Source organism: Lissotriton helveticus, chromosome 8 (genome assembly GCF_964261635.1).
Source record: "Lissotriton helveticus chromosome 8, aLisHel1.1, whole genome shotgun sequence".
NCBI lineage: Eukaryota > Metazoa > Chordata > Amphibia > Caudata > Salamandridae > Lissotriton > Lissotriton helveticus.
In genome coordinates, this window is record NC_136069.1 from 434326840 (window position 1) to 434353926 (window position 27087).

Consider the following 27087-nt stretch of genomic DNA (forward strand, 5'->3'; position numbering starts at 1 on the left):
CTTCTCTCAGTGATGCCTATAGCCATCACTCTGCTGGATGTTTCTGCCCCATCCAAGGCTGTCTTCAGCCCCTAGGTGTGATGCCCTCTCACGGTATTGTTCCGGGAGGTGCTTGAGCAACTGTCCCATCTCATCCCAGTGCTGGTATTGATGCCTATTCAGGAGTGCGTTGGAGTTCGCCATCCGCCAGTGTGCTGCGGCGTTCCTCTCAATTTTCCTGCCAGTTAGATCCTTTCTCCTGCTTTCTTTGTCAGGTGGGGGTCCAGACGTTGTTGGGACGTTTGCCCTTTTCCTGGCCGTTGCAGCGATTATAGAATCTGCTGTGACGGATCCCTTGATGTAAGCCGGATCTTGGGAGGAGAATTTGTATTTTTTCTCCGTCCTCGGCGTTACTGATCTGCACGTAGCCGGATCCTTGAAGGCTTCCATCCCCTGGTCTGTGATACTCTTGAGCATGGGCAGGAACTGACTTCTTGTCTGTATGGGGAGCAATGTCTCGAGCAGGAAGTCTGCTTCTGGCTTCTCCTTCTCCATCTTAACTCCATAAGCTGCTGCTGCCTTTCTGACCACCTCATTGTATGCCCCAATGTCATCCGGTGGTGAAGGCCTCGAGGGGTATGTTTCTACCGCCTCCTCTGGGTTTTCGGCCTCGATGTCCTGCCATTCCTGGTCTTGGGCCGTCGAGGAACCCGAGCCGTAGCTTGACTGCTGCTCCCCGTAATCCCCTTCTGTGTAGTAGAGGTCTTCCTCCTCTTCGTGCTCCGAAGGTTCCGGAGTTTTCGGCGGCTCTTCGACGTCGAACTCCTCGAGCTCCTGTACCACAGCGACGCTCGATGTCGGCTTCGAGGGGATCTTGTAACGCCTCATTTTTTCATCGAAATCCTTCTTTCTCTGAAGGATGTTCTCCATTTCAGCCTCGAGCCTCTTTCTCTGCATCTCTGCATCTCTGCGGCCTGTTCGTCGTCAAGCTTTTCGGCTGCCCTTTTCGGCGGCGCCATCGACGTCGAAGCTTTCTTCGGCTCCTTTTCTTTTGAAGTCGAAGTCGAAGGCCCTTTTTCAGGGGCCTGCTTCGATGACCTTTGCTTTTCGCTGGTCTTCGGCCTCCGGGAGTCCTTCTCGGAGGATCCGATGGGCTCTTTTTCGTAGGATGCAGCTTCGGTCGTCGATTTGTTCGGCGCCGGTGCTCCTTTCGAGGCTCTGGGCTCAGACTTTCGAGAGTCTGCCTCTGGTTTTCGAGGCCCTGTGGGAGTTTTCGGGGTCGTAGACTCTCTCCTACCTTATCAGGTGTTTTCTTATCGGTCTCAGCGACCGTGAAGTCATCTGGGCCTTCGGCGATGTTGTCCTCGTCGTCTGTGGAGAGGCCAAGTTCGTAAAGCGTCGGGGCTTGGCCCTTTCCCTGCATTGTGTGGTGAGCAGTCCTCTGTCTTTCTCGAACTCTGAGTGTCTTCGGCTTGAAAACGGAGCAGGCGTTGCAGTCTCTGCTCTCGTGGTCGATAGGCAGGCAGAGGTTGCAGACTGGGCGCTGGTCTTTCTGTGCGAACTTGTGGTGGCAGTTCTTGCAGAATTTAAAGGGCGTCTTGTACATCCCTGCGCTCAGGGGGCCCCCTGTGTGCGCATTCCTCCAAGGATGTCGAAGATTTCGAAATTCTCTCCTTTCTTCGTCGTCTCTTCTCTAAAGGTCCTCTTCTCCAGATCTTCTCAGGTCTTCCCTGTTAAAGATTTGCTATATTTTCTCCTTTCCTCCTCCAAAAACTTCTGGAGCTTCACGCGACGATCCAGACCCAACGGCGGAAAAAAGAATCTGAAGATGGCGTCCAAGGGTGGTAGCTTCCGCCGGAAGCACGCCGACGTCACCGAAGGTACACCAAATGGTGGGACATCGACGCCCACCTGGGCTACGACAAAAAAAAAAAAAAAAGAAAAAGAGAGAAGAAAGACTACGATTCCGGACCCAACCACCAGATTGCGGAATATGCACAGCATAGTGAATCCAGAAAGATTCACGCTGCAAAATCTTAGTTCTCAGTCACAGGACTCATAATTGAATTTCCTACACCAGTGGTCCCAAACATGTAGCTCTTGAGCAACATGCTGCTCATGTGTCAACTGCAGAGGCCAGCAAACCAGGCAGGCAACATCAGAACGAGCAGAGCCACCCATGACCAGCTGTACTGCTGGATCCAGCATCACCAGTGACTAAACCAGACAGCCTTTGCCACCTAATGCATACAAGTGAGGCACAAATGCATAGCAGCATCAAACCAGGGAGTGTTAACAAAGTGCTAGGGCCAGGTCCTCTGTTAACCGGGCTCCCAAAACTTTCCAAGTCTTCTTGGCTTTGGCAGCATTGCGTGGAATATTTTTGAAAACTTATGTGGAGAGTGGACTGAACTGGGCCCCATGAAATGGACTGCATTATTGATAATCTGGGAAATAGTGTGTTAATGTCGAAAGTTAAGATGCTCTCAGTGTGGGCTAGAAAAAACAGCCACATAGATATATTTACAGCTCAAAGTCAAAGATTCAAATCATCATACTACGTGAAATAGTGATAGTATGTATAACCATGCATGCTTTATTAGTTGCAGCGTTTTGTTGATTTAATATTTTATTTCCACATTTAGGTTTAAAAGGAGTGCCAAACACAGGGCTGGTCGCTGTGTGGTCCTGGTGGAAGAGCTAGGGGTAGGCTCGAAACATGTTTATCTTACACTGAACTCCTACCCATCATAGTTGGGTTTCTCCGTGAACACCCCCTTTTAGATATACCAACCTAGGAGCAATAATAAAGTATTTTAGCCCACTAGCAAGGTATTTTTAATCACCTTAACCCACTCCACCACACTGTGCACCACACATAGTCTTCCACTAAAAGTGCTCCTACTTGTTTTTCCGCAAGTCACAGCATGCCTCAGTTCGTACAGAACTGGGATTGCCCCAATGATGAAGCATGTCACCGTGGGGAAACCCTGGTGAGTGAGGGGACTCAAGAAATACATTTTTCTTTCCTGAAGGCAATCTCTGATAATATTGATTGGAAGCCTTTTCCTTTGACTAGATCCTTAAACCCGAGACCTCGGGTTTCATTTGGAGTATAAACTAAGGAGGACGGACCTAGTTGATAAAAACCTCCACCTCACTTTCCTTTTGTGAATTGGGACGAATAAGCAACATTTCAATGTAGAAAATGACCAATTGTATTAAATTGGGGGAAAGATCAACACTAGAGAAAAAGCATTTAGAGAAGGCCTTTCAGTTAGCGGCGCACGTTTTAATGAAACTAGCTCTAATTCACCATTAAATATAGCAAAATTAAAACTATTCAATTAAAGAATATATAAAACTTTCACAAATTACTTGAAAATAGCGGTTATAAATACCCTACCACAAATGTTCACAATATTCATGTAAGTGCATATTTTTCTAATGTCATTTTTCAAATATTCTCATAATTTCATAAACTATGGAAGCTTTAGTATCACTGTACGAAATTTCAAACTCGAACCTCACTTCTACAGAATTTTGCACCAACCTTTCTAACTGGTGAACACTGACAGAAAGCATGTTTATATGCACGAGTATTACCTAATATATGTTTTCTTAAACTCACGTTTTAAAGTACTATTTTACGGTGCATCTACCATACTTGTCTAAATTTCATGCGTCACTGTGTCTAATGTATGCAACGTGCATTTTCAGCTTTTCGTGTCTGTGAATAAACATGTTGTATATTATTATTTTTAAAATCATGCTGCATGATAAATAGCTTACCCCATTTTCAATTAATTTTCAAAAAAACTGTTACTTACAGAGAACCACTAAACACTGGGCAAATTGATTATTACATCCAACTTTTTACCAAACATCACAAGTCTGATCGGTTTGGAAGTGCTTAGAAAACATTTTTCAAACATTCTTTGTGGGGTTTGGGGGAGGGTCCACATCTTTAAAGTGACCTATAAATCCTGTCAGGGTGTGACAATACTACTGCATTAATGGAATCAAATTGCTGCATTTGCCAACGCGTTACCCAGAGATTTGCTGGCTGAGAACCTCAAGCATACAGAAAATTGTTATTCAATTCCTTACAATGTTTAACAAATGGCACTGTGCTAATGTGTTTAGAAATTAATCATGAGCATCTAAATGTACCCAACCTTAGGTGGGGCACACACTTCCCAGTATAGTGGTCTCTATGTTGCACCACATGTGGAACAATGTTACTGATCCAATTTGCATAAACATGCTACACCCTTTTGCCAGTGGGCTATCCAAACATCTGTTGGGTAGAAGATCCAAACCATTCTTTAAATATTAACAGTTTTGGTTAAATAATACTGAAACGGTGCTCAATAGTTGAATTGGCTACATGATTTCGCCAAAATTCCTTAAGAACACACTCAACTCTCCTTCAGTTGCCATCTTTAAATATGCCAAAATGTTTCCCAATGTTAATCTCCTAATGTGAATATAATGCACCACTTACCCCGAATTGTTTGTAATAATTAGCTGAGAATTCCTACATAGGTCAGTAAACTGATTTTAAATTCCACAACATATTTCCCAATTTTGTTGACCCAAAGTGATGAAATAATTCACCATTTACCAGTAAAGTACCCAACAGTTCCTTCGGAAAGAATCTCACGCTCCTATACACAAGTTAATTTCAAAAGCAATTTGAATGAAACTCTTTACTTATCATAAACTCGGAAAGATATTCCAAGTGATGTACACGTTTCAGCTCTTTTACTTCGGATTAAAAAAACATTTGCTACTTCTATAAATGGGTTACTTAATATACATCCAACATCTTCATTTCAATTTTAATTCACAGGGACTCCGGGGGAGTTGGCCGGAGCCACCTCTTCTTCATCAAAATCATTGTACCAGTGTTTTACAGGGGCCACAGTGACCAGGGCCATTAGCCGCTTGCAGCAATTTTGCGGCGGTTTAACGCAGTGAGCGGGGCTGCGTCGGCCAACTGATGTGCGCAGCACTATAAAGGTAGTGCGCGCGATGGCCGTTGGCCGGCGCAAGCAGCGAAGGGGTTAGCGAGGGACGGCGTTGCTCCGGTGGAGGCACCTCTCCTGCTGCCGCGCTATTCCATCAGGGGTTCGGCTGGCACAGTGACTGCCCCAGCTGCGGCAACAACTACGCTCTGTGCAGGGCATGGATGGCATGGATGGAAGACGTCAGACAAGGTGTAGTACCTGCTCTTAGGGACTCAGACATGTGCCCCAGGGGGAGACGTTGAGCATGTCAGGACAAATCCAGGTGGTGCGAGCAGGTTCACTTGAGGCTTGCCAGTAGGATTACTCAGGTGGGTCTCACAAAAACACTGGGCCCCGGCCCCTGTAGGCGATAGAGGATTGACGGGTTCCTAATCACAGGCCCCCCCTAGGCCTCAGTCCAACTACAAGCAGCAGTAATGCAGGGGCCCCTGAAAGGAGCAGAAAGAGGACTCGTGGAAGGAGCGTCCTTAGACTTGCTCCCCCAGATTAAGGAGAGCTGATGAGGTTCTAAAGCACTGTGCTGGGTGACATTTAGGCATATTTGCCAGCTTTCCACAAAGTGCTAGGCACCATCTTAACGACCTTCAGGGCACCGCTACCTGTGATCAATGCCTGCTACTGGACGCTGGCAGCCCACAGCCAGCCTGGATGGATCTCAGCATGGCAGGGAGAGGGTGAGCCCCCTCAGTGGGAACAGCTCATGCAACTGCCAAATCAATCAGGTCGTATCTCACCAGCCATCCTGGAGGCACGATACAGTGCTCTCTTCCCAGGGCCAGTTCTAACCGGATGCATCACGAGACATGGCGGGAAAGTAGTGGTGAGGTCCATGCAGCCATCAACAGAGCTCCAGGCCGGAGCCAACAAGTAGCCCAGCAAGGCCAGCTCACCTCGCCTTTGTGTGCCAGATGGGTTTCAGGATCCCCGGGACCAGGTCAGAGCGTCGCCTGGGCCTCTGCCGCCTGCATAGACCACCGGCTAGGGTCCAGGCAGTGATCTCTGCCCTCACTTTAGAGTCGCAACAGGCCACCACGCATCACGACACAGCCTCTTTTACCAGGCCAGAACACAGCTTTTGTTTTTTTCCAGCAGTCAGGGACAGTCAACAGCAGCCTCTCTCTACAATCCCGCTGCACCAGGTATGTTCTATACAGAGCTACTCCCGATTGCAGGTTTCACTGGTGTTTTAGGCAGGATCATATATGCTGAATGGCCGGAAGCACAAGGACTCTCGTCCTCCTGGCCATGTTGCCTGGCTGTGTTGCCCGCTGCTATGAGTAATTATCAGTGGCCGAGTTAAATTCAAGCATCCCACCCATCACTTTTTTGTATACTATATAAACAAAATGGACAGCAGGAGACTTGCAGATGGAAGAGAAAAGCACATGAAGATCAGGAGTGGAGAGCCGACTAAGTAAGTATCTCTTCCAGCATAGCACATAGTATACATTATAGCACAAAGACATGAAATACGCCCTTGAGTGCAGAGCATTCCAGACTTGATGTGTAGTTCCAGTCTTCTTATTGGATTTAAAAAGAGAGACCAGGGCACTATTAAGTACATCAGCCAACATGGCAAATTAACTATGAAAATTGCCAAGTCATTAGACCATTGTTAATGCATAACTGATTAAAAAAGCTACGGTAAACAAAGTTTTTCTTTAAACTATTTCATTCATTTGATAACTTTATTTCGGTCGATGACCATAAAAGTGCAATAAAATATGTACAAGCACAGAAATAAAAGCATAAATACTGACAATTTAAAAAGTTATTAAACATTGTGTTATCAAAGATAAGATAAAAAAAAGCAAGGGGCCATTACTTTTTGTTAATAAAAACAGTTCTACTCCGCCACATGCCATGTAAAAATCGGGAGACAGCGAAGACAATGGGAGGGGCAGTATTGTATGTTTAAACTCTGCAAGCTTGTGCACATTGTCTAAGACCCAAGTTTTTACACAATGGGATAATCCAACATTTCCGAATTTCACTATATGCCAGGCAGAATAAGAAAATATGTGCAATGTCTTCCCTACAATAATTACAAGCAGGACAGTTGCCCTCCATCGACTTTGCCCATTTGGATGTCAATGCCCCAATCGATATAGAGCCGTGCCTCAGTTGGGTGTATAGTTTTCTTGCAAGTGGGGGCTGCACTAAATCCAGGAATACATCCGTCTTGGGTTCAATTTTCATCAGTAGGAACTCAGTAGACAGCCTACCCAAGGAAGTCGAGCAATACAATATTTTAAGGTTATCAGACCTTACAGCCGCCACTAACACAGACCTTTGCGTCCTCACGCAGCTGTCCTCCGGTGCGTCTAACTATTTATATATCCACGATTTTGACGCAGCCCTCAGCGTTGAATTAAACAAAATACTTTACCGGGCTTGGAAGCCAGGAGAAAGCTCAAGAAAGACAGTCAGCATAATTTGTCGAAGAAGGGATTCAGTACAAAGAATACCATTTCAAAATTTTGTCCATCCAGTCCACAGAACATAACACCGATGCCAGAAAATTGCAAACGTCCATTCATTTCATTCTCTGGTGATCTAGACATTACAACTATCATGGAGTTGTAAGCAAAAATCAAAACATGCATCAAAACATGCATAACTTATTTTAACCAAGAAAAAGAAAAGAAGCTCGACTCAATTTCTTCTTTCTGGAAAATATGGGTCAAATTTAATTTGCAATAAAAACAAGTTTGAGGTAATTGGGTCAAATACATGTACAGTCCCCGATGCATTACAAAAGAGTCAGTTACCTCCTTGACTCAGTTCAAAAGATAAAGCCAAAATATTTTGTTGAGGCACCACCGTTTATCAACAATATTTACTTAAGAAGGAATCTTATCTTTCTAAAACAAAATGTCTATATCTTTTTCATAATAGAGTCAAGCAGGCCATTTCCTTTACACCAAACACTTTACGTTCCAATGTTACAGATAACCATCTGTTTTCGCAAAGTGTACAGTACATATTAATAGTGAAATACATTGCAAATCTCAAGTATTCAATTATCCAATTTAAAATATGATTTCAGAAGACGTGTTGAGAGATGTCCTTTTGCATTTTCAAAGCTTTCGGACCAACACGCATGGGGCTTCTTGTGAAAAGACTTCAAAACTTAACCACAAATGCAGAACCTATTGTCTGATGGTGTGATAGCACCGTCCTAAAGAACAACCATATAAGACATGTCCAAAAGAATGCTTGAACTTCTTGGTGACAGCAATGAAAATCCAGAATTTTACACTCAGTTACAAAGAGTTTATATTTTTGGATTGAAGCAAGGACTAGCAAGAGGAACAACGTCAAGTGGAGAAGCCACATTGAACTAAGAACCTTTGTTAGTAACTAGGATCTGAAGGTTACATGAGGAACGGTTACACGATCAGGAGTCCCTACAGATCACCAGGAAAACGAATTAACAATTTATCAGGGAAAATATACCCAAGAGATGGATAGGTACTAGGGGGCAGTATCAAAGCTTCCACTAGAGCTGTCTAAATGGTTTTCATAGCTACAGGTAATAAATACATCTTGAATTATGATAGGATGTTTATCTTAGAAAGAGATCAAGGATTTGAAGAACCCACATACAAACAGAAGTTCCAGACTCTGGTAATAATTTGCTAATAAAAAGTATCAAAACTTCAGAGAGCGTGATAATGGATCATGAAGCAAAAATTGAGCAACTTCTGCGAGGCTAACAAGGTGAATAAAAGGCTGGCTGCTTATCAGAACTTTTGATTAGCGAAACCGCATAGATCAGCCATTAAAGAAAGAACCAGTCATATTCAAATACAAGCAGAAAAGACTGGGGGTTGTGCAAGCGCAGGTAGAAGATGGCTGTCTGAGCTGAAAGCTACATATAACAGAAGAAAATCTGCATTCATCTGCAGTCCAACACCACCCACCAGGTCCTGCTCAAAGACCTGCAGCGGGTTCGACCCAGAACAGATTTCAACTGCAATACGGGCACACAGGAAAGACAAACCTAGAAAATCCTTTTAAGAGCTGATCATGCAAGATCTTTAAAATGGCAGCCTGCCACATGAGCTTCTAACATGGTGAATCAAGGAATCATACCCTACTAACTATTCCACAATAAGCTCTTAACTTTAACTATGCAAGATGACCCTGCGAAGCTAGTTAAACTATAAAATACTGCAGCATTCAACAAGGTCCTGATACCTGCTGCCAACAAATGCAGTAGGTCTGAAATGGAGCCAGCCTCTCAGTCATCACATAGCCCATCATAACTGTGTCTGCACCATCAGACATACTACCGTGTTGCAGCAGGCCTCTACTTCTCTGACCCGACCAGCATCCGTTCAACAAGGACATTGTAAACAGGGTGGTTGAGCACTGACCTGCAGTTGTGACTGGGATAGCCAGTGCACCCACCCAGCCATACCTGGCTGAGCGGACAACCCTGATCTGCAAATGCTCTCTAACTCAGGACAGCTAGAGAGCCAACACGAAACTTAAGTACCAGTATTGCTTCTACAGATCACTATGTCTAAAGGGGGTCTGCCACATCCAAGACATGCACAACTGCCTGTACCTCTCTCTAATTGACACCCTACTTCACAGGAAGACGCTTTGACTGCAACCATGAAGGCTGCCAGCAACTTTGTATCATGAACTGTGAGCACCTACAGCCCGATCCAATGCATGCAAAATGTTGATAAATGGCTGGCCACCTACTCCAGGAATGGAAAGATGCACACCTCTCCTCTACCAGTATTGAAGCTCACCTAACCTACATTATATTCTATCATACCAAGATTGACTTAGATTCGAAAATCACAAATGAGTATTCATTAGCAGGACAAGAGAACTAACTGGTGACAATATAATAACTTGCCTGTCCCTAATATCCATGCTTGTAGGCCTAACAAAACACTATAACGCGTAAAACGCTCCACCTACCACATCAACTGCAATGCCCAACGTGTGAATAACAATGATCAGTAGGATTGTCAGACTGTTGCAACATAGAGTTCGCCTATTCATACATCTGTGAACCAATTGGTAATAGTTAACCGCCCTATAAAATTCCCAAATGCTATCATGGCAGACCTGAAAGAACAAAAAGAAAAAAATAACAAAGAATTAACAAGAAAATAAAAGTAGTTCAGTAGAGACCAAAATCGGAACCACTGATCCTGGAATCTACTGTTAAAAGTAAACCAGAACCTAGCATAAAATTGGACCTAATCCAGAACATCTCTCTCCATTACATGACCTAGCACAGCGTAGTAAAACCTATACTGCCCTCCTACAAATGGAAACGCTGGGTTTAAGGAACCACTTAAAAAATCTCTACTCCAGGTTGAAAGAAATGGAGATGAGAATAAGCAAACTGGAGGATGAAAAAGTGGTGCTCCAGAAATAATATGACCTGATGTCTAAGAAGCTAGTTACCCTCACAACAGAGGTCACTGAACTAGAAAACAGAAATAGAGTGAACTTGATCATTTTTGGCCTCTCTGAGGATGTGGCGAAAGGTGATCCATCAGGTGGCTCCTTATGGAAACATGGATTCCACAGACCTGAGAAATTCTCTTCGTCAAGGATTTTGCAACTGAAAGGGCACACAGAATAATAAACGAGACCAATAACATTCTCAAAGACGTATTATATTAGGACCTATGTAAAAGTTGAAAAATTGCTAATGCACAATGCACCACGGGTGACAACATTGACTGATTTTGCAGAGAGTGTACAACAAGTTAGAAGCATACTGAAAGGAACTGCAATTGAGTTGCTACACGCCCATAGTGAAATACTTGTATAAAGGAGGCACCCAATACCATCAACCTATCTGGAGCAATATAAGAATCAACGCAATGTGATTTTAGGCAAACAGGCTTCACAAGATATCCATGTTTTAAGTCATTTAGGTAAACATCAGATGGCTCCATTATAGTGGCCTGCAAAGGAAACGATACAGAATATGGGATTCTTTAACATTTTGAACTCAAACGCAGCAGTCTCAAAATTGGAGAAAGACAAAAAGAAACGGCAGTAAGGGATACTTAAGAGCCGCACCACCTTGCTATACACAGATCATAAATCTACTCATGAGTTACGTTGCGCGGTCTCCTCAATCACTGCCGGAGGACCCAACAATTATAAAATAGTACAAGATGCACAGAGGCATCATGGATATTTTAAAGCATAAATGCACAGAACATCAATCAATCCGGACCCTTCAGTGATTTCAAAAGATGATTCTTTAATAGCTTCTTGGACCACTGGTAGCGTAAAGTGATGGAATAATACAGCCAATGATTTCGCCCCGTATGAGGCTTTCTCAGGGCAAATTTCACACCGTAAGAGGTTTTATACCGCTCTCTGCAGTCCCAGGACCATAATATATCAACACTTAAAAAATCTGTAAGGCCTCAATCCATTTAATACGGATGTCTTCAAGGAAACACTTTCAATTGGTCTCCCACTTTTGCAAGAAAATTCACAGTCACTGAAGACACGTCGCAAATTGTTAAATATGTATAGTGTATTCCAAATTTCAAAATTTCTTCTGATCACTATGATAGGTGACCATCTGGAATACGTGCTCCCCAAGCGTCACTGCATGTCAGCCTCAAATAACCGCGTAGCATTAAATGAATAGTGACAATTCGGGTTCTGAAAGCTGATAACCTGCATTACAATGGGAAATGCGGATGAGAAAATGTAGAACTTAATCATATCCGCATTTAGACATTAATTGTGAAAAGGGAGAGGTAGGTAAACAAGCTTGAATTGTGACTGTAAAGTAAAGGAAGGAGAAGATCGTTTTGGTGCTACCACGTATAAGGTAGCAAGGGGAACCCAACAACTAGGTGTGGTCAATGCAAATGAAAAGGATGGATGTGTTGGTCAGAACCTTTAGTGACATCTATGCGTTAGAAAATAAGCGTGGAGCTGGAGAAGTACATTAGATACAAAGTTGGAATGGTGAACACGCTAGATGGAATGCTAGGAATGTGCAGAGACAGTGGTATCCATGCTTGACAATTGTCAAGATTATGTATTGACAGATTATTGAAGGATGAGGTGAAGTCAAGGAGGAGAGTATAAAATGAGTCTGTTCTGGTTTATTGCCTCCTAATTCGGTGGTGGATTCAGCACAAAATTGTAAAGGTGGTTTGTTAATTGTGTGGTGAAGGGCAAATGATAAAATTTTTCTTTCCAAGGGTTTGATATAAGGGAAGGTGGAGAGGGAATTTGGATGGAGTAGACTGTGCAACTTTTTTAGTGTTGCAACAGCAGCACAACTGAAACAGAAAACGCCAATCAATTGAAGAGGTGACAAGAGGTTGAGTAAGTAAAAATGTAAATGTGCTGTAGATGAGGGCAGCGAGGGGATGAGAAGGGTGAAACCTTTCAAGGTGAATGCTACTAGTATGGCAAAGGAGTCATTTTCCAACAACAAGATTACGTAAAATATGGCAATTTAAGGGAGCTGGGCAGATTGGCTCAGTAAGTCCGTATCTTTTGGACAAAAATAAAAATCTTGGCAATGAAAAGGCAGATCAAACTTTATAATCTCCCCTCAACACACTCTGTAGCCTCTGCCAAAAAACAAACAAAAACACACAATTATCAACTTTCATGATAAATTGTGAATACTGGGCCAGACAAAGTCAAGATTACTTGGGTGATAGAATTTGCAAAGATTATAATATCACTCCAGACCACTGTGTGATTGTTATCAGCAGAGATTTTAAGGGAAGAAACCCCAAAAGAGCAAACTAGATTTTCTTCAAGGGGAATGTCCTCTTCTTAGCCCACTGGTGACGGAGCAGTGAAGGGTGCAATTCAGAGAGTGTTTAGCATTTACTGAGGTCTATTGACTAACTTAAAAATCCATTCTACTCAACTGGAACGTGCCCAAGAATCTTACACTTAATGTTGGGAGTTAAGAGCTAGGTAAAGATAAGTATGTGTGCTCTCATTTTTAGGTCGAGCATTCGAGACCTCTTGTATATACTTTAGTATATACTTATTATATACTATATGTGTATGTACTTTGTAGCCTCTGGAGATCAGCCCTAGGACTTGCCTGCTTCCGCTTAGGGACTTTTTTTCTGTTCAACTGCCTCTATTTAACGGTCCTGATAGAAAACGACCAGGAGAGGTCAGTAAAATACCAGGATTTCTTTCGGCTGAGGGACTATATATTTTTTTTTTCAGGCATTTGCCTCTATTTAACTTTTTTGATAGAAAACGACCAGCAGAGGTCTGTAAAATACCAGAATCACTTTAGCATGCTCTAGATTTAAGTCCAAAGAAATTGTCTTCCACGAGCATCCGTAGACAACAATATTATTCTCAAATAGTGTATTTTCAGTAATATGACCACCAGAGGTCCTAATTTTATATTAAAAACAGAGCTTTGGACAATACCATTTCCTGCTGAAAGGCAATATTTCTCTCCATGTGTTCCTATACCTGGTGTGTCACGCAGTTTGGTGCTTACTTTCCATCCATGTTAAAGGACAGTAGATATTTCAGCACCCAGGCTAATATGCTGCACAGCTAAGTACATATACGGTCCCAAAGGCGAGACCGATTGCATTGCAAATGCTTGTTTTTGCTTGCTATGCCATTCGAGTTTGGACCCAGCCATATGCAAATCAGTCTTGACCCTGCTCCCCACGTGAACAGTCAACCTCGAACTGTTTGAATAGCATTTAACTATAATGATAATTGCTTGATAAAATGTTACACCTGGATCCATGCTAAACTGGTGCAGCTGTTAACTAAGCAGAGAACCTGCAAGCAGGGCTGGGCTTTGCTCGGCTAGCCCTGGGCGCCCCTCTACCCATTTTTCCATTCCATTCTCCCACTCTACTCTTTCTACGGGTGAGAAATGCCACACAGCTTGCTTGCTTTGAGAGTTCAGCATGCACAGAAAGGCCGGACACAAACACATACTGCTGGACGTCCACACAAGTAAAACCAACGCACCCATTTTCATGGTTTAACAGCAAGCGCTGTCTCTTTCTGTCCTCAAAGGTGCAGGATGGTGGGATTCCTTAGTAACACGGTGGGATCAACAGATGCTCCTCGGTAAAGATAGGACACAGAGTTTGCGTTTCACGAAGAGGAGAAGCTGGTGTGTAAAGATAGAGAGCCTGAAAGGCGTGTGCAGGCCTAACTACTAGTCATTATTTTCTTGTGCACCATTTCAACACGTTTTCTACACTCTTCCCACACAAATTTATACCTTATCCCAACTTTTTTTAAACTGAAGTAAATCTACAAATGATACATAAAAAAATTATCATTAAGGTTGCACATCATAATCTACTGTAGCAGATTTTTTTTTTTATGGACAACAGCAAACATTTTTAAAGAAGTTTGCACTTAAGCTATTTGTAAAGAGACAAACGGGGCTAGATCTTTTTTCCAGTCTTCTCCTGTAGCACACTGCATCTTAGTGACATTATGCTGTTAATGTCTAATGATTAAACAAGGCTATATAAATTGGGAAAACAACAATTGATGGACAGAATGCAGAACAATGTCATACATTCACCCCAGTACAGAGATCTGCGCCTAAATCCATCGATTTTTTGCACTCCACACCACCCCAGGTCAGACATGGCTATATGCAAATCAGCCTCGACCCTGTGCCTCATGGGAACAGTCCAGCCCGAACTGCCAAGCCATGTCTTTCCTGGACCGGAATCAAGCATCCAAGGACCGGTTTCTGGCTGTCAGCCTTCATCAGCCTGGATAGCTTGACTCCAGGGGTGTGGAGAGCATGGTACTCGCGTCTGAGCCTACCCATCCCACTCGGGGTGACAAATGTAAAAACAACAATTAATGGACAGAATGCAGAACAATGTCATACAGTCGCCCCAGTACAGAGATCTGGGCCTGAATTCATGGGTTTTTTGCTCACCATGCCATTCCAGTTTGAACCCAGCCATATGCAAATCAATCTTGACCCTGTGCCCCACGGGAACAGTCCAGCACGAAATGCCAAGCCAAGTCCTCCCTGGACTGGAAACAAGCATCCAAGGACCGGTTTCGGGCTTTCAGCCCTCATCAGCCTGGATAGATTGATTCCAGTGACATGGCAGGGCTCGACAAATCCGAAAAATGGTACTAGTCCTGCAGGTCTAGTACCATTGAAAATCCCCTCGACCTGACTGCAACCCACTTGACCTCAGTCTCTGAAAACGGAGCAAAAGTGATAAGATAACAAGATTTAAAGGCATCTTTATTGCTCATTCCCTTTGTGAGCAATAAAAATGCCTTTAAATCATGTTATCTTGTCACTTTTGCTCTGTTTTCAAAGACAGAGGACTAAAGTTAGTTAGATTTCCTACTCGCCAGAAAGGGCGAGAAGGACCTAAAAATAGCTCGTCCTCATCCATTCTCCCTCGCAAATGCGAGCGGGCGGATTTGTCGAGCCCTGCATGGAGAGCACGGGACTCACGTCTGAGCATACCCGTCCCACTCAGGGTGACAAATGCAAAAACAAAAGTTGATGGACAGAATGCAGAACAATGACATACATTCACCCCAGTACAGAGATCTGGGCCTAAATCCATCGTTTTTTTTGCTCACTATGACATTCCAGTTTGAACCCAGCCATATGCAAATCAGTCTTGACCCTGTGCCCCATGGGAACAGTCCAGCCCGAACTGCCAAGCCAAGTCCTCCCAGGACTGGAAACAAGCATCCAAGGACCGGTTTTGGGCTTTCAGCCCTCATCAGCCTGGATAGCTTGATTCCAGTGGCATGGAGAGCACGGGACTCACGTCTAAGCATACCCGTCCCACCCGGGCTGAAGACGGCTGCAATGCCAGAAACCGGTCCTCGGAAGCTTGTTTCCGGTCCAGGGAAGGCATGGCTGGGCAGTTCGGGCTGGACTGTTCCCATGAGGCACAGGGTCAGACTGATTTGCATATGGCCATGTCTGAACTGGGGTGGCAGAGTGGGCTAAAGAACCGTGATGGATTAAACCCAGATCAGTTGACTGGGGGTGAGTGCTTGTATTGTCAACGCTCCGTCCATCACCACCTTTGGTTTTGCTATATAAATTGGGAACTGTCTTTCCACAAAAAATAGCCACTTAGTTGTTGGAATGATGAACATTAATCCCTTTATCCTCAGCGGTTAGTAAAATAAATACCAATTTCAAACAGATGTGAAGAGTTCCGTATTAGTAAACCTCCCTCAATAAGGGAGGGGGGGAATAGTGTACGGATTGGGAGTGGAGGGAGCACCAACACTGCATAATAGCTCAAATTGGGCTAATTATGCTATGGACACACACAGAACTGTTCTATGTGAATTGTGCAGGTTGTGTTTGTTGAGGTCAAAAGTAATAAATAATCGCTGATGCTTATCAGTCTGGGTATGCTAATAAAACAATGTTAAACACTAAAGAAGTCCATCCTTCCTCAAACAGAATGATTTACAAATTAAAAAATTCAAGAAGGTTCCCTATTTACCCAAAAGGGGGTGTCCCATAAATATGCCATGAGGTCAGACTGTGTCATGCTATCGAAACCGTGTCATGTTTTCGATATCGAAAAGAACTACAAAATATACATCTAGAGAACAATATGCCTCTGATACAATCACAAAAGGACTAAACAGCTTATGTGGATAGATAGCAAGGCAAAAATCATCCATTCTCTCCATAAACCACATTGTTGCATCACTTAGGTTTGAAATACGACACCTGAAAAAGCAACAAGACTTCCGGAACAATGTTTTAGAGGCAAATTAGAACAAAGAGGAATTGTCTGTATGGATGCAAAATAGCATTCTTGGCTAAAACTAAACAAGCATTTGCAATGCAATAGGTCTCGTATTTGCGAGATTTTGAGAGCTACTGGCATTCTAAATGACAATGCCTTTAATTTATGTGTTTTGACAACCTGCAAGCGGTGCATAAAACACGCCCTTTCTACTTGTAGTCCTTGGTGGGAGGATAAGGCCACAGACATAGGAATGGGGAACCAGTGAAGGTTCAAAGCAGTGAATACCAGGGAGGATACAAAAAAAAGTGAATACCACAAGCAGAGAAACTAAAGGCAGCAAACCTATTAGTACGGAGGGTAAAGGAAGCGTTGATAACCTTCAGTGGTAATTGGTGGAAAGGTTAGGGAAGTATTTGAAAAATGAATAACAGGCACCCAAAAGCACGACTGCCAAGATCTCTCACTTATACATTAGTTAAATAAACTAGTTAATGGCAGTATAGATTAAGAACACACGCCTTGCGTTTAAACAAAACAGGGCAAGACAGAGGCACAGTCACCTTGTTCCTATGACGTACTCCAGTCAGTGCAAGGAGCGCAAGCCATTATGGCAAAAACGATGGAGCAAGGCAGATTAATAATCTGATCATTTTCAAAGCCAAAAATGGGCAAACTTTTGGTTCTTTTTGAAGCGCATAGCCACTTTGGAAACATACTTTAAATATCAAGTACATGAAAACATCTTACGCCAGGTTGTTAGCACATAACTCAAACGACAGTGATTAGTGGGGTAACAATTTGAACGCATGCCAGGCTTGCAATTAGATAAACGTCGAATGGCCATCAATTTGAGGTTATTTGTTTTTCTAGGGGAAGGAGGTGCTCTTTTTAGAACGGTTCCTCCTTCTTTGAAGGCTATAACTGTGAAACAAGAAGAGAGAGGGGGGGCAGGTGACTAGAGGCTTAGGGGCCACATCAAGCCGAAGAGGGAAGAGTGGAATGAAGCCTAGATAGGGGATACAATAATTTACCAGGAATATCAGGCTGTGGTGATGTCATGGAGGCGCAAAAAAACATAGTTTAGCTAAAGCACATGCAAGCAAGCATTTTTGACCAGCCTGCCAAGCGAGCTGCCAGTAACACAATGTACTTCGGTTAACAATTAAGGACACGCACAACTAAAACCAAATAAATGCATACCAGTTTACTTACCAGGGATTCTGAGAGAACGATGTGATCGCTGTGTTAAAATCCAAGCTCCAGCGAGATGTTGGAAGGGAGCATGCCGTCTGCGTAGATGGATCTAGAAAATCAATCATAACAAGGCGCAAAATGCCCTGTGACCGCGAGATGTTTTAAGTGCGAGGAGGGAAGCCGGATGGGGGTAGGAGAGCCTGGGGCGTGAATGCGAGCGAGGAGAGTGCGAGGAGGGAAGCCGGATGGGGGTAGGAGAGCCTGGGGCGTGAATGCGAGCGAGGAGAGTGCGAGGAGGGAAGCCGGATGGGGGTAGGAGAGCCTGGGGCGTGAATGCGAGCGAGGAGGGAAGCCGGATGGGGGTGGGAGAGCCTGGGGCGTTAATGCGAGCGAGGAGGGAAGCCGGATGGGGGTGGGAGAGCCTGGGGGGTGAATGCGAGCGAGGGGAGGCAGGCAGATTAGGGAGATGCGCGTGCTTGTGTGGTCACGTGACCCGCTTTGTGGCCACGTGACCTCACATGCACTGTAAAGAAACGCCAGTGGTTTCACTAGTCGATCGAGCACTTGAATTCTCGATCCCTCAATGTGCTTGCGCGCATTGTAGGTCACGAGACCTAAAAACCTCATACCCTCCATCAAGCAAGGTGGTATAAATGTGAGGGTTTTAGACTGCTTTGTAGCTGCAGGGCCTGGATAAAAACATGAAGCAATCAAACAACAGAAGTTTAACCAAAGATGGACCATGCAAGAGCACAATGGTCCAAACGCCCCAGTAAATCTAGGACTGAATAGCTGAAAAACAATATATTCAAGATTGTGGATTGGTCCAGTAAAAGTCGAGAACTCAAACCAATTGAAATGCTAAGGCAGGACCTGAAGAGTGTTACGCATTACCAAATGCCCTCCATAAATCACAATTTAATCTATTTTGTAAAGAGCTGAGCAGGGGGTCCATGCATTAATGAACCACAGGGTGCACTTACTTTTTCACACAGGCTACTGAGTGCTGGCCCATTTTTTATTGATAAGAAAGGGAAATTGGTGTGTGTGTTGTCACATATGGTCAAATTTAGTAACTGTTAGGAATTTATGAAGAATGGCCAATGGACAGATATGTCTTAACATTCAAATCCATATAATCTTTAAAAGGTGTACTTTCTTTTTCACATCTAAGTACTTCAAACAGCAAATTGAAAAAAAAATCTAATCATTCTTTTTTCATATGAACCAATAAAAAATAGGGAAATATTGTATTTTACCGATACTTTTAAGCAGACTCCAACAGCTTCGTTCCTTCGCCATTCCACACTAGTCATGCACCTAACTGAACCTCCTTGTGGACCAAATGTCACCGTTTGAAAAACTCTGGGCAAAAGACATTAGGTTTGGCATGGAAGGTTTCTCAGACACTAATATTTCTCAGAGAAAAAGGCAGCAGAGACCTCGAACCTTTATTACATCTTTATCATACACACACAAAATCAACCGATGCTAAAGACTTCTGATTTGGCAAAGTTCCTGGTCTCACATCATTTGGTGTCAGTCAAACAAACACAATTGGCCTGAAAATTGAATTACCACCATTCTCCTTAAGTGGGCATAATGCATAAAAGGACCAGTGGAGAATACTCCCACCAAGAGCCAAAGTAGTTCTATTTTGACTACAATAAAGAAATGCACATATGTACAGAGTTGCATACAAACTAACTAGGTAAATAGGCATCCGGACAACTTATTTTAGGTTATTCACGGTTTGCGAAAATATAATGGTGGTCATTCCCTCTTAAGGTAATTGGCTACAGCAAAGAAAATGAAAGTATTTGTGATTGAGAGATGATCAGACTACTTCTTTACATTCACAGCATTATATAAAAGCAGACAAAGCTGAAGAGGCATTCGTATAAACGGAAGAAGTCTGCCATATGTATTTTTTTTTATAGCTTCATTTCTGTGAACATCTAGGGGACCTGATGCATGCTTCTCGTAGGAATGGCGAAACAATAATAGCTGTGGAGTCACAGACCATTAAGTCACTCTAAGGTACACCAGCAGTATCCGAGGCAAAGAAGCCCTCAAAGCATGCTAGTGACTCTCAGACTTCTCAGGGAGTGTCATAGCAGAGGCAGATGGGCCCTCAGACAATGGGGCATAGGGACTCAAAGGCCTCTCATGGCCAGAGGCTGAACTGCTGACACACAAACTCTCTTAAGGGGGTACATTCACTCACTTTAATCTCAGGGTTGTGACAGGTGTAGAGGCTGTGAAAAACCACAATACTACTCAGGGTGATCCACAAGAAGTTAGTAAATTAACCTGCTCTTAACCCTTTGGTAGCTTGGCACGAGAGCAGTCAGGCTTAACTTAGAGGCACCGTGTTAAGTATTTATTTAGCACATAAACAGTATCAAAGTAAAAATGCAACATAAGACATCCTACACCAATTTAGACAAATAGAGTAAAATGTAATAAATATAATGAGACCATAATGACAAATCCAATCAGGAGAACCAGAGATATGCAATTTAAAGGTTTAAGTAAAAATAGCAGCAATAAGAAGAGCCCACTGTGGCTATCTAGTCGTACGAGACTGGGACAAAAGTCACACGTGCAGGCCGACCACGATTGAGTGTGGGCTCAATAGAGGGACCAAGTTAGCTCAGCTACAAAATGTTAGCTTTTCTGGCACATACAGCTTAAAAGTTCAGGATTTCACAGAAGGATTTCAACTGATGACAGCCAAGGATCCAGGACCTGGGGAGGCACCTCTTGGGGATCAGGAACTCACTATAGCAGGGCTCAGACAGGTCTAGTTGCAGGTCCAGGATGGTCCAGTTGCAGTTGGACAGCTGGGCAGTTGCAGGGAGACCTCTGGAGCTTGTTGTGTCCTAACGTGTTACTAATTTTTAGTGCCTCTTCTCCATTTCTCATTATGTTTTCTTTGGACACAGGATAGTCCACCTTTTTTCTCCTTTCACTTCCACAAACAATTTTTTTTTGCTGCTCTTGCCTTGGCAGCGCCTGCGCTTTCTCTTCGAGACATACTGTATTCAGGATATGGAACTATAGCTCTGCCCACTTTCCTCCCATCTTTTTAATTGGCTCCTGTCATTTGTAAATGGTGGCTTTTCATTTGTCAATAGGCTTAGTAGTCCCTCCTTAGTACCACCTTCTCTCTTCTTGTAACCTCCCATGAGGACTCCCATGTTACATGTGTTGTTACTCCCTAGGTTTTAACTACAGTCTCAACGCACTATTTTCTTAAAAGTCTTCAGGCAGGACACACACTTGGTTTTAAGCTAGGCTGGCAGTAGTTAGTTCACTCACTAGAACATCTCACATTTATATGAGACCGTCTATAAATTTCCCTTCATCAGCTCCACACAGGGTACAACCTAATCCAAAATTAATGTAATAATTATTTTGTGACATTTCAAAGCTAATAATTGTATATATGGACATAGCTATTTGAATGTACTCGAAGTACTGTCTTGCATGCAATGCATTATGGGTAGGTTAGATTTACCATATCTTTAGCAGGGTGCGGTACCATATGTGACCAAAAGAGGTCCCCTTTTGGCCACATATGGTACCGAACCCTGCAACATAGCTATGTAAAAAACACTGCCATTTATAATGCCAATAACTCCAACTTTGTAGACATGCAGCGCTGGTGCCTTGCTCACTAGGGACTCTAGGAGCATCTTGCAGTACAGCACCTAGACATGCAGTCACTGTTCCCTTTAACGTGCGCGCACCTATATCTCCTGGAGCGCGCACTGTAAAATACAAAGCGCGTACAGTCAACTGAGGACCGTGGCGCCATCACTTTCAAAATGCGTGCGGCGCGAAAAAGGTCAGATTGAGTTCCTTTGTTAAAGTAAACATAGCTCTGCGCCCGCCATGCGCTGCAATTAACGTGATTACTTTAACAAAGGCACTCAACTGCCCTGCAGCTGTGCCCTATCAACAAATCACAGTTATGCAGCATGGTTTTGTCTTGAGATGGTCTGATGCAGAGATGCAGCCCCAGCAACAGCCCACAGACCAGGATCAGTCGGAGTTGTCTGACTGACACCCAGAGCAGCTTCAGCTTCCCCAGCAGACGAGGTCTGAGCTCGTTTACACAGCATATGATCGGAGACTGAAAAGCAGCAGTACCATCTGCAGCCTGGGGGTGGCGACGTGTCTGTGATCCAACAAGCTGGGAGTGGCGCTAACAAACTGACACCGACAACCCCTGCCCACGCCTCGCTCTGCTCTCGCCCCAGATGCCGTCCCTGAGCTCGCAGTGGGCGGGGAGTTTGCCTTACACAAACAGATCAATCTGTGTAAACAAGGGGGCATGCGGGTCCCATGGGGACGGGGTCGGGGAGACACACTGGACCTGATTTGGGATCGTCTTCCCTGCCAGTCCCCTCGTCACAGGCAGATGGATGGGAGAGTGAGCGTCTGGAACCGTCTCATCAGCTTTGTAACCCAACCCATCACCCACAGCTCACCCCTGGGGTGCTGTGTCCTCGGACCCGTGGTCTAATGATTGCCCTCTGCAGCCACGGTCTTGGAGCCCTTGCATATACTCAGCCCTCTCACCCCATCTCAGGATCTTACTGCTGTTCCATGTACCCAGAGGTGGCCTCTGGGCACGGGAGGACAGTCCTGCCCTCATGCTCTTAGCAGCGTCCACACAAACCCATCCATGCCCTCTACCAGAAGAGACGGCGTGCTGCCCCCATGACCTCACTGCTATCCTTCTGAACCCAGTGCTGCCCACACGAACCCATAGATGTAATCTGCCCCTGAAGCCATAACCGCTGCGATTTCTTTAAGATCAATGACCATCATGCAGCCCCCTGATCCTGGCGCTGCCTCTCATCCTTTGTGGAGAAGCGTGGCTCAGTGGTTAGAGGCGGCAGACCCGGAAGCTGAGATCGACCGTGGACCAGGGTTCGATTCCCCGCCTCGGCGGGTCTCGGGCTCAAAAATTCCACGGACTCGACAATTCTTGCTCCGGTGCCTACTCGAATCACGGGGTCACACTCTGCAACTCTGGGCAATAGCTTGCTTAATCTCCACTACGGCCCCTCGCGGCGGGATGCCTGGCTTTCACCTTGTGGACACCCTGCCAGGGTTTCTCACAGGGGAATACCAGGACGGGTTCCCTAAGCAAGCGCCAAGATGCCCTTTGGGTGACAGGTTTGCGCTATATAAGTACACCTACATTTACATTACATTTACATTTACATCCTGGGGATCCTTGTGCTGCCACCTGACTATCATAACAGTTCTGTTCTTTGCCACCATGGTTGTGTGCAATTATATGTGTACTTATTCAATGCTCTCACGTGGAGGTGTGGTTCCATACCCTCATGATTGCAGCACACTCCATTGCAAAGTGAACCCCTCAAGTAGACAATCCCAAACACCCCACAACCATAGTGATGTTTCCCACGTTCTCATGATCTCTGTACAGCCTTTCACCCTCATAATTGTGTTTTTCCTCATATTCCCCATGACATTGCAGAGGCTGTAAAGGGCGGAGATGTATCAGATGCCTGCAGCCTGGCCCAGCTCATAACGAGCACCTTCTCCAGGTCTCAGAACCCTTAATTTACCCAAATAGATATTCGATAACCTGGGTGAAGGAATATCGCCAAATTACAGAAAATAGCAGAACATCATATTCCAGTTGGTTGATGAATGCTGTAGCTGCTTATTGGACAAAGCACCGGCTAGTCATTAGCAGATTGTAAATAAAGTTATCTGAACTTATTGTTCTCTTGAGAAAAGGGGGTAAACCACCACAGTCACTCCTCTTTTCCACTAACTTAATGACCTGTCTTTATAGTAAAATGACACATAGTTACATTGGGCTTTGAGATAATTCAAATAGCCAACAGATCTTTCAAAGGAGGTGTAGTGCAAAGTGCTAAAATGTAACAATGATTACACGTTTTGAACCACCAAACTGCCAATGCTGCTTGATCTGTCTGAAACTTTCAAATGAGAAAACCCCAAGCGGCTCAAAATATGCTGAAAGAGAGCTACATTATATTACGTTGTCAAGAAGCATTAAAATAATAACTTGGTTTCTTATATAGTGCTTAATTTCGCACATTTGTGGTTTCCAAGGGCTGTAAATGGCGGGGCTTACTCTTACTCAACTTAAAGTTTCTCAATGTGCTGATATGGGAGGGATGGAAGGCTGAATTGGTCTTGTTGTGTGATGTGTGATGTGAATTGACATTTATATAGTGCACTATCACTCCAAGGAGCATCTTGGCACTGTGACTTCCCTTAAGCCAGCAGATGACCCAGCTACACTGTCCTTACCATAGGAGAAGATCATATCAGTGCATTACATCCTGTGTCTGACAGGGTATATATATCCACGTTTTCAGCAGTTTTCTGAACCTTTGCTCCGTAGTGACCTCACGAAGGTGGTGAGGCATATTGTTCCATGCTTTTGCGCCAATCACTACTAGGGATTTACTTCCTTTTGTCGCCAGCCTATATTTAGGGACGGTGAGCAGGTTTGCTGTGGATGACCTGAGGACACGAGGTGGATGGTATTGCTTGAAGTATTTACGCAGGTACAACGGGCCCTGATGGTAAAAAGCCCTATATGTGATGATCAGGACCTTAAACAGAATACGCTTATGTATTGGAAGCCAATGCAAGGCATCCAATGCAGCAGAGGCCAAAGATTTTCTTGGCCATCTGAGTACCAGTCTGGCGGCCGTATGCTGGACCATCTGCAGTTTGTGCAGGGCAGATTTATTAGACCCTGCATACAAGCTGTTACAGTAATCCAGTCTGGATGTTATCAACGCGACTGCGACCGTCCGTCTGGCACTCAGCGGGAGCAAGTCAAAGAATTTTCTAAGGACTTTGATGATATTAAAGCATGTACCGGCCACTTCCCTGGCTTGCTGTTTAAAGGATAGAGTGTCCTCAAAATTAATCCCTAGATTTCGTACTGCGTTTATAGTATTAGGTGGGACCTCTGCCTCCTATGGCCACCATGACTGAGGAGAAAAGTGGTTGTTAAGTCCAAATGGCAGGATTTCCGTTTTCGCGGAATTACACTTTAGGTGATTGTTGGTCATCCACATGAACGTCGCCGATAGACATTCATTCAGAGTCTGTTCAGCCTTGGTCAAGTCCTTATCGAGGACAAGTACCAGCTGTGTTGCGTCAGCGTAGACAATTGTACTAATGCCGAAAGATGAGATCAGTTTAATCAGGGGGACCATATATAGATTGAAAAGTGTGGGGCTCAGACTTGAGCCCTGCGAACCCCTGACTTCAACACTTTCTCCTCTGTGCAAAAATTGTCCCAACGTATTGACCTGGCGCCTATGAGTCAGGAACTTTCTAAACCATTCTAGCACGGTGCCTGCTATGCCCGCGTTAGCCAGGCGATGTAAAAGGATAGCATGGGAAACCGTGTCAAATGCTGCAGAAAGATCTAATAGGATCAGGACAGCCTTCTTGCCCTGATCCAATGCAGCTCGGATGGTCTCAGTTGTGGACAGTAATGCCGACTCCGTTGAGTGCTGGGCCCTAAAACCTGCTTGATTGGGATGAAGAATATCATTCTCTTCTAGGAATGACATGAGCAGTTTATTCACACAAGATTCCGTCAGTTTACAAAGAGCTGGGAGAAGCGAAATAGGGCGCAGATTGTTTAGGATCGTAGGATCCTGCAGTGCTTTCTTCTGCAGAGGTCTTACTGCTGCAACTTTCCATTACGGAGGAATCTCACCTGATATAAGGGATGAATTGATGATAGAGTTTATTTCGGGGTTGGCCTCTTCTATTATCGCTTTTAAACATGTCATGAGCATTACCATCAGCAGCGGATATTTAACTCAGTGAACCATTTGCTGTCTGTGTGACACTAGTATGGCTTCAAAGGGCACTCTTTTCCTTCTTTCCAGGCTCAGACGTGCACAGATGACACTTTATCATACACTGCTCCTCATCAGATTCCAAGCCTTTGTACCCCCCCACCAACTGGGGCAAGTAATTTACCCTGCTACCCAGCCAAGGGAACAAAGACCCCTCCACACAAAATGGTTGCTCTGAATTGCATTTCTTTATTGACCGTATTGATAATAAATAGTGCAATGCCTGTACATTTTATGAACACATTTCAAAATGGTTATTAATTTCATTGGTTTAAATTATGATACAAGGGTAAATCACAATATAATGCTCTTTTATAAACATGGTGAAATCGTGACAAACCTGTAGGCCTGCATTCTACCTATTGACATCCCTTTTAATGTATTGCCTTTACACAGTATTACATGGTTTCTGTTATTAATGTTGTAAAGGTAATAACCTGATCATAACAGCCATCCTGCTTTATAGATAATGATTAGGGCTCCCGATTTTCTGTTTTTACGGATTTATACATATAAATACAGACGGAAATCTATATTTCCTTTGTCTGTATTTATATTTATCAACGACAAAATACTCGCAAATTTTGACACGCTGCCGTCAGGTATTCGGGCACTTGGAATGGAAGATAAGGCGAGATAAGATAAGGTGAGGGCTTTGGAGAGCAGGGCACTGAGTAGAAACACTTGTGCTCCTAGCTGCTCGATGTGTTGTGAAAATTCATGTCACTCTGTCAATTGCTGTCCTCAGGCTTCACAGCACCCATCCCGTTTCCTTTCATACCAGGCATCTCAGGGCTGTGTTTCTTTTCTTTCGCAAACAGCACCGCAACGGTTTCTGTTTAAATTAAAAAAAGATATATGGGCACGTAGCTCCCACCCGTGTCCTGTGTAAAAGGCAGCTCTCACACTGCCTGCAGTCTGGTAAGAAGGGGTGAAAATAAACAACAAAGCCTCCTTAACATGTGAATGGTCTTGTTGAAGACCTGTGAAGTACTCGGGTGAGGCTCGTCAGCTTTGTTATCTCGCTACCCGTGAGAGTAAATAGGCGCCGCCTGGCCCTGACTGCAGGAAGAACACTGGGGTTTAGAGTATGGCCCCCTCCTTTGCTGGCTCATGCTGCGGGACCCCCACGAGAGTAAATAGCTGCCTCTGGGAGCTGACGGCAGTGGTGGCTTCCTGCCAGGAAGCACACCGGTGTTTGGTGTATGGCCCCTTCTTTGC

General features: G+C 44.2%; 1 protein-coding gene across 1 annotated transcript in view; it reads right to left on the reverse strand.

Moving 5' to 3' along the window:
* Window positions 1-27087, reverse strand: part of TSC22D1 (TSC22 domain family member 1) — a 394387-nt gene that overhangs the window by 276551 nt on the left and 90749 nt on the right. The window lies entirely within an intron of this gene.